We start from the raw sequence: 13,627 nt of genomic DNA, 5'->3' as shown, positions 1-13,627 counted from the left end.
CGCAGCTGATACCATCATATCATTTAACATTCTATGCTGCCTTATGAGAAAATACGCAACGGGAGTTATACAACCCCTCTTCCTGTCCATTGAGGCAATGGTAGAACGTGTTATTCTTCTGGGTAGGCTACATCTACAAAACACACTGTCAGTTGTAAGCTTACCCATGGAAATACACTGATAGTGTGAAAGCAAACCAACTAAAACATGTCTAATGAAGCTAAATACTTCATTAGAAGTACGGACACGAAACACCAAACTATGCATCCAGTGTCATCATAGGAATCCATGGAACATCAGAAAGGCAACGATTCACTAATGTAGTGTATGCTATCCACTGTATCTGTGTGAAATAACAGGTAACAGCACTAATACAAACCTTGCATTCACCGGAAATATATTTTCTGAGGACTGGTTAGTATATAATACGTACACAGCAACAAATAGTTTTCTGAACCAAAATAGCTCAAATGATCACCTAAATCTTTAAACTAGGCAAAACATACATTTTTTCAAAGCTAAGGATAACTCGATTATTGTGCTTTCTTCTGGAATTTTAAGAAGAGGGCAATAGAAGTATTTATCCTCCAAGAGGACTTAGTAGAAGCAAGTTGAGGAGGAATCGTATTGACAATTTGTATTGCTTATAAGGATCATGGGTACTGCTTTCTTTTAGGTTATCTGAAATCAATCATGGTAAAATAGTCTTTCGAATTTCGAATTCTAAATAAGTTACTAAAAGAACAGAGGATTGGTTTTGGCGCAGCTATGCCCTGGTATTCCTAAAATAGCTTCCGTGATTAAAGAATGTAGCATATTATTAAGAGCGTCACGTCACCGCTTTTGGGGATCACGTATTTATTCTATTGTCTAAATTTGCATTCTCACTAACGTGAGTTTGTACAGACTCTTCAAGCCCACAAATCCTGTAGTCTCTTATGCCTTATCCTATTCGATATCCGGAGCTGGAAATAATAAATCCTTAAGGCCACATATGTACCACTCATGCCTGGCTTTTAGCAAATTATTGAATACCATACGGCAGCAATACAAGCCAACAACGATCCGTATATACTTACTGTATAAACATAGATTACACAAAGCTGTAGTCCTTACCTTTTCGACTCACGCCGTGTTGTCTCGTACTTTGGCCAATACTCAAAGATACCACAAGAAAACGGAAGAGTCTATCTTACATATGAGACAATCTCTACAATGCAGACATTGACATTAAAAATCCTTCCCCGGGTTTGGAGCATGATCCTGCATTATGCCTGTGACGCAGAGAATTTCCCGGGGCATCCATAGGCCAGCCGCCGTACACCAAAGTCAATCCTCCAACGAAATAGGTATCTGCCGTTAACGTTAACTAGATCAATAACAATCACACATTCATCGAATGAAATGCCTTCCGCGTCCGCCCCAGGAATCATTAAACAGTGCAAGCAATACGTCCGGACATGTTAGTTAAAAATTGGCTTTACGCCTTAGCCATAAATAGAAAGTAGAATGGTGAAGTAATGGAAGCTCACAGACAGCACGAAGTCACCATAGCGCTCCAATCATAATATCCAAAGCCTTTCATTTCCGTTTAAATGAAGAAGTAATTGAGAGATCCCGACACATTATGGGGAGCGAAGCTTGCTGAATGACAAAGCGTGCACTGTCTGCTGCCCGTGATAAAACACAACGAGAGAGTATCTCGGTAATTGGGGAGCTCGCGGTTAGGGTACGCAGGCTTTACGACGAAACCGTCAGATTCCCCAGAGCATCTTGAAACATGAACGTGAAATAAAGTGCACATGTTTAGCCGGATGATAAAACATCTAATGCCAGTCAGTTCGATCTCGGACATGATGCTAAAATATTCTCGAGTTTATGGGACCGGTATTACGAGGAAGCATGTCAAGAGCTGAGCTAAATACAGTACTTATTGGTGCGTATAGACACGGGCATAAAGAATAGACGCTGCAGGCACTTTGCCTATGTAATAAAGGCTTAACATGATATAAAATAGTACGCTATCAATCTGCCTCCTTCTATCTTAGTACTAGAAAAGAATACGTAATTAATCGACATGAGTGTTTGTGTACCCTTGACTTCATATAATTAAAATATCATGGAAAATATAAAAAGGTGTCTACAATACAATAACACTCACACAGCTTGAAAATATTCGTTTTTGTCCATGGAATTCGGTCCGTCAAATCGCTCGGTCGTAGCGCTGTCGCTACCCTAGCGGAATGGTGGGGTAAAGAAGTTTGTATTTTCTTGAACATCAAGACAGGATTTAACAGATGGGACGCGTTGCTAGGGACTGCGGAATACCACAGGGGAGATGTTCTGACGTTGTACCAATGACTTGCCTCGATAACCGCAATCAAACAGTGCCATATTTCAATGTATTTGAAGCTGAGAATAACCATGAAATTGCCTACCGTCTCGCATGTATGAAAACGTGTACAGGGGTCAACGGTTGGCTCTTTATGCAGTTATAAAAACAGGATTAGTTATATTTTCGAATATATCTAGGATGGATAACAAAGCTTACTTTCAATATCGACTTCGGATCTCTTGTTAACGACTGATTCTTGCAAAATTGGTCTACACTTATTGCACTTGCATGATATCTATTCCATATGCAATAAGTAAGATCGAAGTTGATTTTGGAGGATTAGTCATTTATCTAGATATTATAAAACAAAATCCAGATGGATATAATTGGTTTGTGTGCAAAATAGGTTGTTGATATGTTACTCATCCGTTTAGTAAAAATGAAAAAAATTGTGTAACACACACATAGTAAGGTTATGTTCTATCTACCTCCGATAAATAGAAAAGCAAAACAAATCCAAAAAATTTCAATTTAGACATCAGAATGATTCTGAAAAAATAATAAAGATATCACCTAGTGTCATTTGTTTTCCATACTTGTTTTCTAGGAAGTAGTTATTTCTTTGTCATTGAAATAAATATAGAATGTATTGCCCTAAGTCTTGCTGTACATAAAAGCAGTCAACGCAGAAGCTTCTGTCATCTACGTCGACGATATTGTCTAATGATCTGTTATTCCGGATGACAGTAACCTTGCTTTTAGTAATGTCGAACATAGATCAAGCTTTTAATTGTGTTGGTCAACGTCTTGACGATCATTGGGATGTATGAACTGTTAACCACGTTACATGTACATAGTAATATTACCGTGGTGACTTTACTGTATACGTTTTTGTAAGCTGCGGCGCAATTCAGTCTCCATACTGCAATGCCGTTTTGCCCCATGTTTTTATCAATAAACTAATTACTACTACTTCTACTAATAGGTACCTTTTGAAGTTACAAGCTGCGATGATATAAGGGAAGTAAATGCTAAAAATAGGCGGCCAAAATGTTCAAAACTATGCAAACTAACACATACCTTCGAGTAGAGCCAACCAATAATTCCATTAATGATTCTAAACACATACTTCAAAGATTGAATCCTTTAGCACATACTTGCATCGACAATGCCGCCCGCCAGGAGTAGTCCATGCGTCACATTTACCTCAAGCCAGAAAGCTGATGTCATGGAACGTCATAGATACATTCAATATCGGATATGCACAACCAACATCGCGTCTGTATCAATGCCAATCTTGTCGCTTACTATCAAGGGATGTTGAAATTGTTTTTGTAAGAATGCCGAGAAAGATGTGTGGATTACATTATTTCTAAGACTATTCATGGGCCCTCGGAACATGGTTACATTCACTCCAAAAGCTCTTTGCACTGGTAGGACTTATTGGCTATGTAGTTTTTCTGCTTTTCGTTTTAGTAATTTTGTTTAATTAGATACAGGCTTCTATAAAAGTTTATTATACAATTTATGTCAATGACATTTCGCGGCTTCACATATTCAGCTGTCATTTTTACAGAGATCTACTAATTCTAAGGAGAATTATTTCAAAATTACATTGTCCATGGCCTGGTTGGTCACATATTCTTTTGTAATTGATACCTTCATAGCTCCTACGTTGTAACAAAGCTTAAATACCCGATTCATTCATACGGTACATAAATCATGTTAGAAAAAATGCACAATATACACGTTGATGAAGGTTAGACATCCAGGTAGTAAGATACACCAAAAATAGTTACTCAAGCAACTGGATAAAATTTTGAAACAGTCAGACGTTTAAGACAGCATCCACTGTCTTTCGTTAGTGACTAAGGATAGGACTTGAAAACCAGTTTTACAATAGATATATAGATATGTTAATGATGTTAAGACAATATAAGATGTCTTGATGTAGTCTTCAAAAGAAGATCAATTAATGACAAGGTTGTTTGCTAGTAATTAATAAGACATTTTTTTTAACCTCATTAACATATTCCTTCAGAGTTTTGGTTAAAACCTGGTTTTCCAGTCCTATCCTTTGTCACCGACGAAAGACAGCGGCGAAAGACTGTTTCAAATTTTATCCAGTTGCTTGAGTAACTTTTTTTGGCGCACAATATACACGTGTCGAGTGTTATTACGGCTAACTGACTTACTGATGTAGAAGCTGTTTATCAGAAGCTAATTAAACAGACAATATCTTGAGGCCTTAAATATTCTCAGGTAATTGTTGTCTGTCTAACTCACTATCACAAACGTAGCTGCTGATAGCTGTGAATCCATAATAACTAAATGTGGGCAACAGGAATGTATTCATCGTAATTGTTAGGTTTAAAACTTGGCACTGAGGCATTGATGTATCGCATTTAATGCGCAATGCTTTAGGAGGTTCTTCACTATATGGTTAAAACATAGTCGTCTTATGCAACAGTTTGACGCGCTATACTTATAACGATGGTCTTCTTTATAGTGAAGTGAACTTTATTGCTCAACAATCGTACATGGTACAATGTATGGCATGAAATAAACAATCTGTTCTGCAAGGCTAATCTATCCTACAATTCTAAGTACAAAATATTTTCGAAACCAGTGTATTTGTTACAATATATAGTCATGTATGGGTAATTCTGTCTCGCTTTTCATATAACCGTATTATGCAACAGTGCTGCATAGTTCCTTCTTCAATCAAGCCCACTTTAAAGCAAAAAATTAAGACATCCCAATACTATTTGGTCCCTACCCCTTCCAATTTTGCAGCTTATGAAACGGGGATTAACCTGTAAGAAAAGGTCAATGCGTAGCCTTGAAATAAAGTTCGAAGGGTCAAGGCAGTCATCGCAGGCAAAAAACAAGATAATGTCACCAATACCTCGACGGATGACCATCGGCTGTTGGAATCTATGCAGCAAGCTGAAGCAAATTAATTTGTAAGTCCATACATTTGCACGGTGACATAATTAACCAGCAACGAGACCTCGATGGTCTATACCCGGCGGTGAAGTAAATCAATGCAATCGTTTTCGAAGAGGAGGATCTAGTTGCCGATCTTATCTAGGTGGTATACGATAGAAGTAGTGTTCTTCATGCAAATATATATGAATACCCAACGGTTCCCCCCGTCTAAGTAACGCTGCAACATCCACGTTGCATGCTTCCATGTACAATATCAAAGGATGTTGTTACATCCTTCCGGCCCAGACCTTGGTCTTGTCAGATAATCCACTGCCCTCACTCAGGTGGGCCATCCGATATGTTTAGCATCAGAAAGACCGGGTAGGCTGATAACAGAACCACTTAGGCCCCACTCCACGAGACGGCGATCGCGCTGCGACGTCGCTGCAATCTAGATTGAATTTAGCTAAACCTTTACTTCATAATTGGAATATCATACACAAATTATGATATTTCAAATGCGTATGACTGAAAATACAGCAAAACACACTTGGCGAAAAATAAGTCGTCTTTTTCTTGAATGAAATGTGCTGAGCGCTCTGCCTTCTTGCTCGGTCGCAGCGAAGTCGCCGTTATTGTGGAACGGAGTTGTTTCGACCGCTGGTCGTTCCCACAGACATGTGAACGACCGGCCTCAAATTGGAAGCATCATTCCAGGCGTAAAACGCACCATAACCAATGACAAGGAATTGAGATCCAATTTAATTATTTTCGGTCTGTAAGTAATTATAGTGCGTTTTTACGATATTCAATATCCCACCACTACTCTCGCCGTGGATGGAAAGCACAAAGAAATGGGTCCGTGATGTAAGTGAAGGCCTTTTTAGGGGAAATGGAATGGCTTGGTTAACATTATACTTGGCCTTAGGTCAGTCCACGCATCATCCTCGTCCACAACTGTCAATTCTGTGAAATACAGAACGGAATTTCAGCGCCCAATGTTATGTCGCTTTGTCAGGATAACTTTAATACTAGAGTCATCTATCTATCCATCTATCTATCTATCTATCTACATGTATCTATCTATCTATCTATCATTCTATCTATGTATCTATCTATCCATCCATCTATCTATCTATCTGGTTATCTATCTATCTATCTAAAATATCTAATAGTATCTATCTATCTATCTATCTAGTCGTCCATCCATCTATCTAGTTATCAATCAATCAATCAATCAATCAATCAATCAATCAGATAACTGATAAGTCAGTGTCTCTTGTTATATTTGCATGACTGTTTAAATGTAATGCGCGACAAGCTGCTGCTGCAGATGCTACAAATTCCATTATCTTAACAGCAATCTGTTCAATGCCGTTCTGCCGTAAAGTTCGCTTAAAGGAGCCGTATACATGCGCCAGATTTATATACACTTAACTCACTATCGGATGAAAGAAGGGTTCGTACAGGGGGATTACCATAGAAACATGTCTGCCTCGTGTTCATTGAATAGTCTGCATTTAGACTCGTTGATTGAGACAGCGTGCGTTAACAATGTTACTGTATGACAGTCGTTAACTTAGGAATGCATAAAGCACAATTAATTAAATCTTTTAGAGTCGTTATGATTCGATCAAAGACAAATATTGAGTGAATGAACCGACACAGGGCTCCCCAGAGCATCACTTTCTTAAGAAAACAGTAGACAGAGATGTCTTCCTCCCGGCAAAGAAATGTGCCTTCAGAATCCTCGCGATTGGATGTTAAGGGAATCAGGCGAAGTGAATTGATCTTGTAGTAATGCAAACACGGCATGTTTGTAGTAAAAAATCAATGCTAGTTGATATTTGTATGGATAACAACATAAAGATATTGAACCTATTTGTTTTGAGGGGTTGACGCACAGGTTTATGTCTAATGGTGTCAAACTCAATCATTTGTTCAATATACGAAATGACTATATGGCTGTAGGCAACAGCAGCCTTGTTCAGTATACGTAGACCTCGTTTTGGGACTATAAAGGTGTTTACAGAAAGTATGTATGTTTGTAGAAGAATCCAACTTTAGGTCCCACCTACACAGTTAGAAACCATTGTACGAATGGGCCCCTGAGACATCCTTAATACAATGTATTTGGGGTGTATATAAGCCCCACAGGCTCACGGCATTGATTGCGATTTCTTGAAATCTCTCAGGCCTAAGAAACATTTCCCGGAATTGGCCTTGCATGTTGGGAAAACAACGGGATCATTCCGCATGCCACAGGCTTAGATAACATAATCAACCCTTTCCCAATCGACTTATAATGATTTTAAGTCGTGAGAACGTGTTGGGGCTGAAAGCAGCAACGCGTGGAACAGGCCTTAGGAAGGTAATGTTGATTGAGGCTTTACCTATTACATGAGTTGGTTTGCAAGTATTCTGTTCCTGACTCCAATCTGATTCGATTTTTCCATGCCCGAAAGAAGGGATTTCGCTGCGATTTGCCAATGTATATGATTTGCACCATTAATATTTCACATAAGTTGGATCATACATGTGATACATATCATGCTGGAATTTCTTAGGGTGTTATTTTAGTGCAAATCGTCAGCAAGACAAATATCCAACACAATACGATTTCTGTAAATGAATCTTTAAAAAAAAAAAGAATTGTACGAGAAAAGTGTGAATATGCACCAAAGGAAACAAGCGGGTGTTTTACGATGTACGCAAATTTAACAAGCTGCATGCCAATTACAGTTGATTACAAAAAAAAGGCTACGCCAAATGTGTTCAGAAAAAAACAATGTAATACTGATTCAGACGTATTTTGTATCAACCGCGTCTATAACACTTTTGATTGTTATCAAAAGCACGGAATAATTATTTTCGTTGCAATGATGCTTATCCCCGGCCCCTTGCTGCCATTGCCTGCAAAAATCCCGTAGCTTTTCAACTGAGTAAATCTGTTAGTTACATCAGTCTCACATTAACAATGTTTGTTGGCATTTGAGGTCCAGCGTAGTTGGATTATTTTGGTTTTATAGAGTAGGGACGGGAATACTAATACGACATTTTAATCAATTTACGTTTTCGTTCGAATCATCCGCAACTGTATGATCATGAGAATGAGTAAATACCGTCATTAGGGATTGTGCCTGAACAAATGGAAGTGATTATAGGGTTATGTCGTTGAATTCATTAGCATGGAGTTCGCCAACTAAAATGAATAGCTACATCTATCATTGGTTTATATGTCATAAATATAGATCGTTACGGTTAATCAGTTGGTAGATAGAATGCTTGCCTAATAGAATTACCGTCGTATTTTGCATGCCAAAATAAAATCCCCTGTAAAACGGCATTTTCAGAATAACTTTTGAATTATGCAATACATGTAACTATACGTTGATGAAGGTTAGACATCCAGATAAAAAGATAAGCAAAAAATAGTTACTCAAGCAACTGGATAAAATTCTATCCAGTTGCTTGAGTTATTATTTTTGTCGTAACGTGTAACTATACTTTTTGGGTCCAAATAAGTACAACCCGTATGTACATCTGGTAAAATAGATTTAAAAAAAAAAGATGAACCCGAAGCGTAAAAGACTAAAAGCATAAAAGATAAGTGACTTAGAATAAACTGGGGCACCGTGGTGAGAACAGCACTCTACTAAGCCCCTCCAGACGGACTCGTAACAGAAGGTATGGTGCAAACAATGACAGCGGCTGCCTCTAATCAACAGCAGCGAATCTCGGGTAATTGGAAAAGAAAAGATGAAATTCAATGTTCCTAATTGGGCGGGATGTTGAACGGATCTCCATGCCATGGGGATCGTTCAATGCTCTTGTAGGGAGAAATATGTATGAAACCTTGCCTTGAAAGGGACAACTCATTGACTATCCTTTCTGCATGTGGAGGCACCAACATCATAATCATTTCTCTCTGCTAGCTTGCATGAGGATAACCAGCTGTCTATAATATGGTGACATGGAAACAATTACTTGCAGACTGGTGCTATTTTAGGGAACGGAGACAGGCACTTGCCTAATACACTAAGAGGTGGGGATGGAATTCAACGTGGTATTTAAAAAAAAAATGGGGAAAATATACACCTAAGCGTCTGAATGAAAAGAATTTATGGATAATAAAAAAAATAGCAATGGAGTATACATGACAAAGAAATTCAATGGCGCGTACTGTTGTAACTTGCAGGAGGCAACACCCAATTCCGAAGGCTAGGCCAGTGATAGAGGACCGTGAGGCTGTCATAACTGTACAGAAATGTCAGAGCAAGGCTACCCTAAAGAATACGGATGCCACATCAAATTAGCCTCGGTAGATTCAAATGTCAGAATAACAGTGCAGGGGAGTCTGGCCGCAGGAGATCAAATTGTACTTAAGCAGCAAGGCATACGTAAATGTCAACGCAAGTCGGCCTGGTACGTGACATCAACTGCAGTGCTTGGATTCCTTAGTTTTGAATGGCAAGACTCAAAGCATCTGCAAAGTGGATTTCACACACTAACGTTTCAATAAAGCAATGAATGGAGTCATTCCGCAACCTTGGCACCTGGCAACGTAGAGTTTGGAATCAGTAGAACTCGAAAACTTTTCAGAAGCTTAATGTTTGAATCATTATTTTTCCCCCAAATTTCAGATACGCACAAGCATCACGCCTGACTGGGGGGAAATATGATTTGTATTCATAATTAAAACAAACATATTAATGGAGGTAGCTAGAAACTGGTGTTGATTGATGTATTGATGTAACCATGATAGAGCTTGATCTATGATTCGACCCATGACCCAATGTATACATATTGTTTCATAAAAGGATAAACAACAAACACACAAGCAGACAAACGCCACACTTTCGCTAGTACCATAACTAAAAAAAGTGCACTAAATCTTCCTATCGTCAAAGTGCTTGTAAATCCGTTTACAAAAATAGCGACACGAAAATAGCTTTAGATTTATTGGCATTAAAACATGGATGTTGCTTTCCAATAACCATACTCCTCCCCCAGGTGATGGGTAAAGAACAGCATTTTACTCGCCCATAGACTGCAATGATGAACATATAAGAAAAAGGCTGTTAAAAGTCACCTACCTGAAGTTTAGGTCATGGAAAACTCACATTGGCATCTGACCTCTTAAGTGCCAATCTACTGAGTTTCGCCCATTTTCCACCGGCGCAAAGTGGTGAAATTTTATCAAAACATGGCGAGATGACCTTTGACCCCCCTTGACAAGCCCTGATCACATCCAAACTACACCTATTTCAAAGTGTACCGGACACTTCAAACACGGCTAAAACCCTGTTTTTCTAACTAAATGAAATAGCAACAACCCTTACCTGTCAATTCCAGCTCAAAAACACCAACATTTCCAACAAAGAGCCCTCCTACAGCTACTTTTAAATAGCATATACATGCGGTTTCTGTCTGGCATTAAAATGGACCCTCTGCGCATGACTGTAATGGTGAACTTGGCCTGATAGTATTCTCATCAGTAACATACAGAAAATCATGTTCATGTGCATTCACCATGGTTTTGACTTTGAGTTGCACCCACGTTCTTCATGCCTCCAAAATAAATCATTGAACTGAAGTAGTCAACTTTAAATGTTTTGGGAAATAAACGCAAGACATCAAAGCGTGTTTTCTCTCCGCAAAAAAAGGAAAGCAAGAAACCCTCTTATTATCTCCATGAAAAAAGGCTTTTTCATGGATATACTGTTTTGCGTGCGTTTGGTGTTTGTGTGTATGTATGTGTCACCGGATGCTTAAAGTCACCATAACTGTAGAACCTGTACATGGATTGTAATGATTTTTGGTATGTGGGTGGGTGTTAAGAGGAGAAAGATCAAGGTCGATTTTGGGCCCCCTGGCATGTGTGACTGGAACTGCAATGGCATGTTTGTAAAAATGTTCAATGTAGAAGAACTGAAGAGAGGATCGACAGATCGTCATGTTATTTGGTACACAGGTAGGTTAGACCAAGATGTACACACTTAAGTGCAAACTATGCAAATGAGACCGAATTTGCATACGTAAGGAGGTAAATCGTTTGCATGTGTGTCGCTGGATGCTCAAAGTCAGCATAACTGTAGAACGTGTAGATGGATTGTAATGATATTTGGTATGTGGGTATGCGCTGGGAGGAGAATGGTCAAGGTCGATTTTGGGCCCCCTGGTTTGTGTCCCTAGAACTACAATGGCCTATTTGTAAAAATGTTCTAAAGGGGTATAACTGAAGAAAGGAACAACAGATTTTCATGTTATTTGGTACGCAGGTAGGTTGGGCAGAGATGTACACACTGAAATGCAAATCATGCAAAGTTAGTGTGTTTGCGTGTGTTTGCGCGTGTGTGTATGTTTGTGTCACCGTGTGTGTATGTATGTGTCACCGAATGCGTAAAATCAGCATAACTATAGAACGTGTAAATGAATTGTAATGATATTTGGTATGTGAGTAGGTGTTGGGAGGAGAAAGGTCAAGGTCGATTTTGGGCCCCCTGGTATGTGTCAAGGGAACTGTAATGGCGTATTTGTCAAAATCTTCATAGGAGAATAACTGAAGAAAGGAGCGACAGATTTTCCTGTTATTTACTATGCAGGTAGCTTAGAGAGGGTTGTATAAAATGAAGTGCAAATTATGCAAATTGGACTTAATTTGCATAAGTAATGAGGAAAATCTTGTGGCACTACTAACAGCTGTTAGTAGCTATTAATAGTGAAAGTGGGTCACTTCTCCTAAGCCCCCCCCCCCCCGACAGGTGGCCGGGGGTCATACCATTGAGCGATATAGAATGGGGGGAACTGGTTTAATAAAAAAAAAGTTTCATGGAGATTTTGGGTCCTAAGACTCTTGTTGAGCTTTGAAATACTCTTAGCAGGCACAGTGGATTCAATCCTGAAAATAGCATCGGTCTTTGAACCAATCGCACGATCGCACAATACACTAAGAAATCATAATTGATGGCCCCGGATTGTCAGTACAACGACGCTTTGAAGAATGAAGAAATATAATGTGTTCACACGGTGGTAATGTCAGGGTCATCATGCAAAAAGGAGACAAGATCTAGAGCTAAGAAAAAATGAATATGTTTCATTTCAATTTCTGTTATTATCATTCTCATGTTGGAGACCCTCAATTTCTGTTACATTATATTTGAATTTCTGTTGGTTGAAATTTATGTTATCATTATTGTTATCCTTGCAAGTACAAGTCTACAGCTTTTGACTTTCTATTATCATTATTATCATTACTATTATATTCACAACTGAACTTCTTTTATTACTATTTTACATTTTTATCACATTATGTACAATATCGTTTCTCGTTGGATAGTTCGCTTATTGTCTTTCTTATTCTTGTTTGTATTCTTGAAATATTTAAGAAAAAGAAATGTATGAATAGGAACACGGCTTAGCCTAACAGAAGGACCAGAATTTTGCAGTCCCACGTTTAAAACAAAACGTCGAAGTGCAAATATCGTTCCATAAATTGTTTGAAGGTTCGCCGACCTTAGATTCAGCCATTTAAAGAGAACTTGATATGGTCAAAAAACAACAACAAACGTCTGTTTTGCTACAACACTGTAGCCATTACATTTCTACTTCAGTAAGTTCGTTTACTACCAATTAATTTGTTCCACCAAATTAAATCGTTGACGTTTGTTATGACGACAATACTTGAAAAATTTACACAGCATCCATTGATTGTACATGCGTGCCTGGTATCTTATGGGAGCTAGTAGTAAACGTGCATTGGACAGAATCAAGGAGAAATTTACAATATTGAATAAACAAAACGAAAAAAGCAGAAAAAATCTATCGATGATGTAAGGTCTCCGATCTCTTGTTTTGCTTTGTCTTCCTCTCTAGACAGGTATAGTACAACGCTCAAATGGCTGACAGGTAATTACATAACGATAAATTTCTGCATCTTGGATTGAAGTGCCCTCGTTCCTTTCTTGTCATTAAGATTTTGCCTCTGTTTTGATTTTTATCTATTTCTTTCCCATTTCGGCCAAACCACCACGATTTTGGTCAATTTGGTGAAATCATATATCACATTAAATATACCCCATTAGAACGTATCAAAATTCTAATGTTGGGACGAAAAGAAATGGAGACATGTTATGCAATACGCCATAATAACAAAACGATTCTCTTTATACAATCGTCAGTTTTGTAGCCTCAATTATCGAAAAATCTTGCAAAGTAATGCGGCTTTATTCCTAAGAAGACCGACTGATCCGCCCCAAGACAATGGCAGATTACAATTTAATTTCGACAGGCAGGGGCCCCAACATTCTATGCATATTTTACAATGAGGGCACCGGAGCATCCTAATTGGTTTTTCAGGAC

General features: G+C 38.5%; 1 protein-coding gene across 3 annotated transcripts in view; it reads right to left on the bottom strand.

The window, feature by feature from the left end:
• Positions 1-13,627, bottom strand: part of LOC136441516 (leucine-rich repeat-containing protein 4C-like) — a 60,552-nt gene that overhangs the window by 27,514 nt on the left and 19,411 nt on the right. Inside the window, exon 1 of one of the 3 annotated variants that reach the window (XM_066437851.1) lies at positions 1,117-1,523. The exons of the other annotated variants lie outside the window; for them this stretch is intronic. The gene's annotated coding sequence lies outside the window, so the exon portion shown is untranslated. Of the gene's footprint in view, positions 1-1,116; positions 1,524-13,627 lie in introns of those variants that run through there. 3 annotated transcript variants of the gene reach the window in all.

Source organism: Branchiostoma lanceolatum, chromosome 9, assembly GCF_035083965.1.
Source record: "Branchiostoma lanceolatum isolate klBraLanc5 chromosome 9, klBraLanc5.hap2, whole genome shotgun sequence".
Lineage (NCBI taxonomy): Eukaryota > Metazoa > Chordata > Leptocardii > Amphioxiformes > Branchiostomatidae > Branchiostoma > Branchiostoma lanceolatum.
Note: the sequence above shows the minus strand (reverse complement) of the source record. Positions and strands in the feature narration are given on the sequence as shown.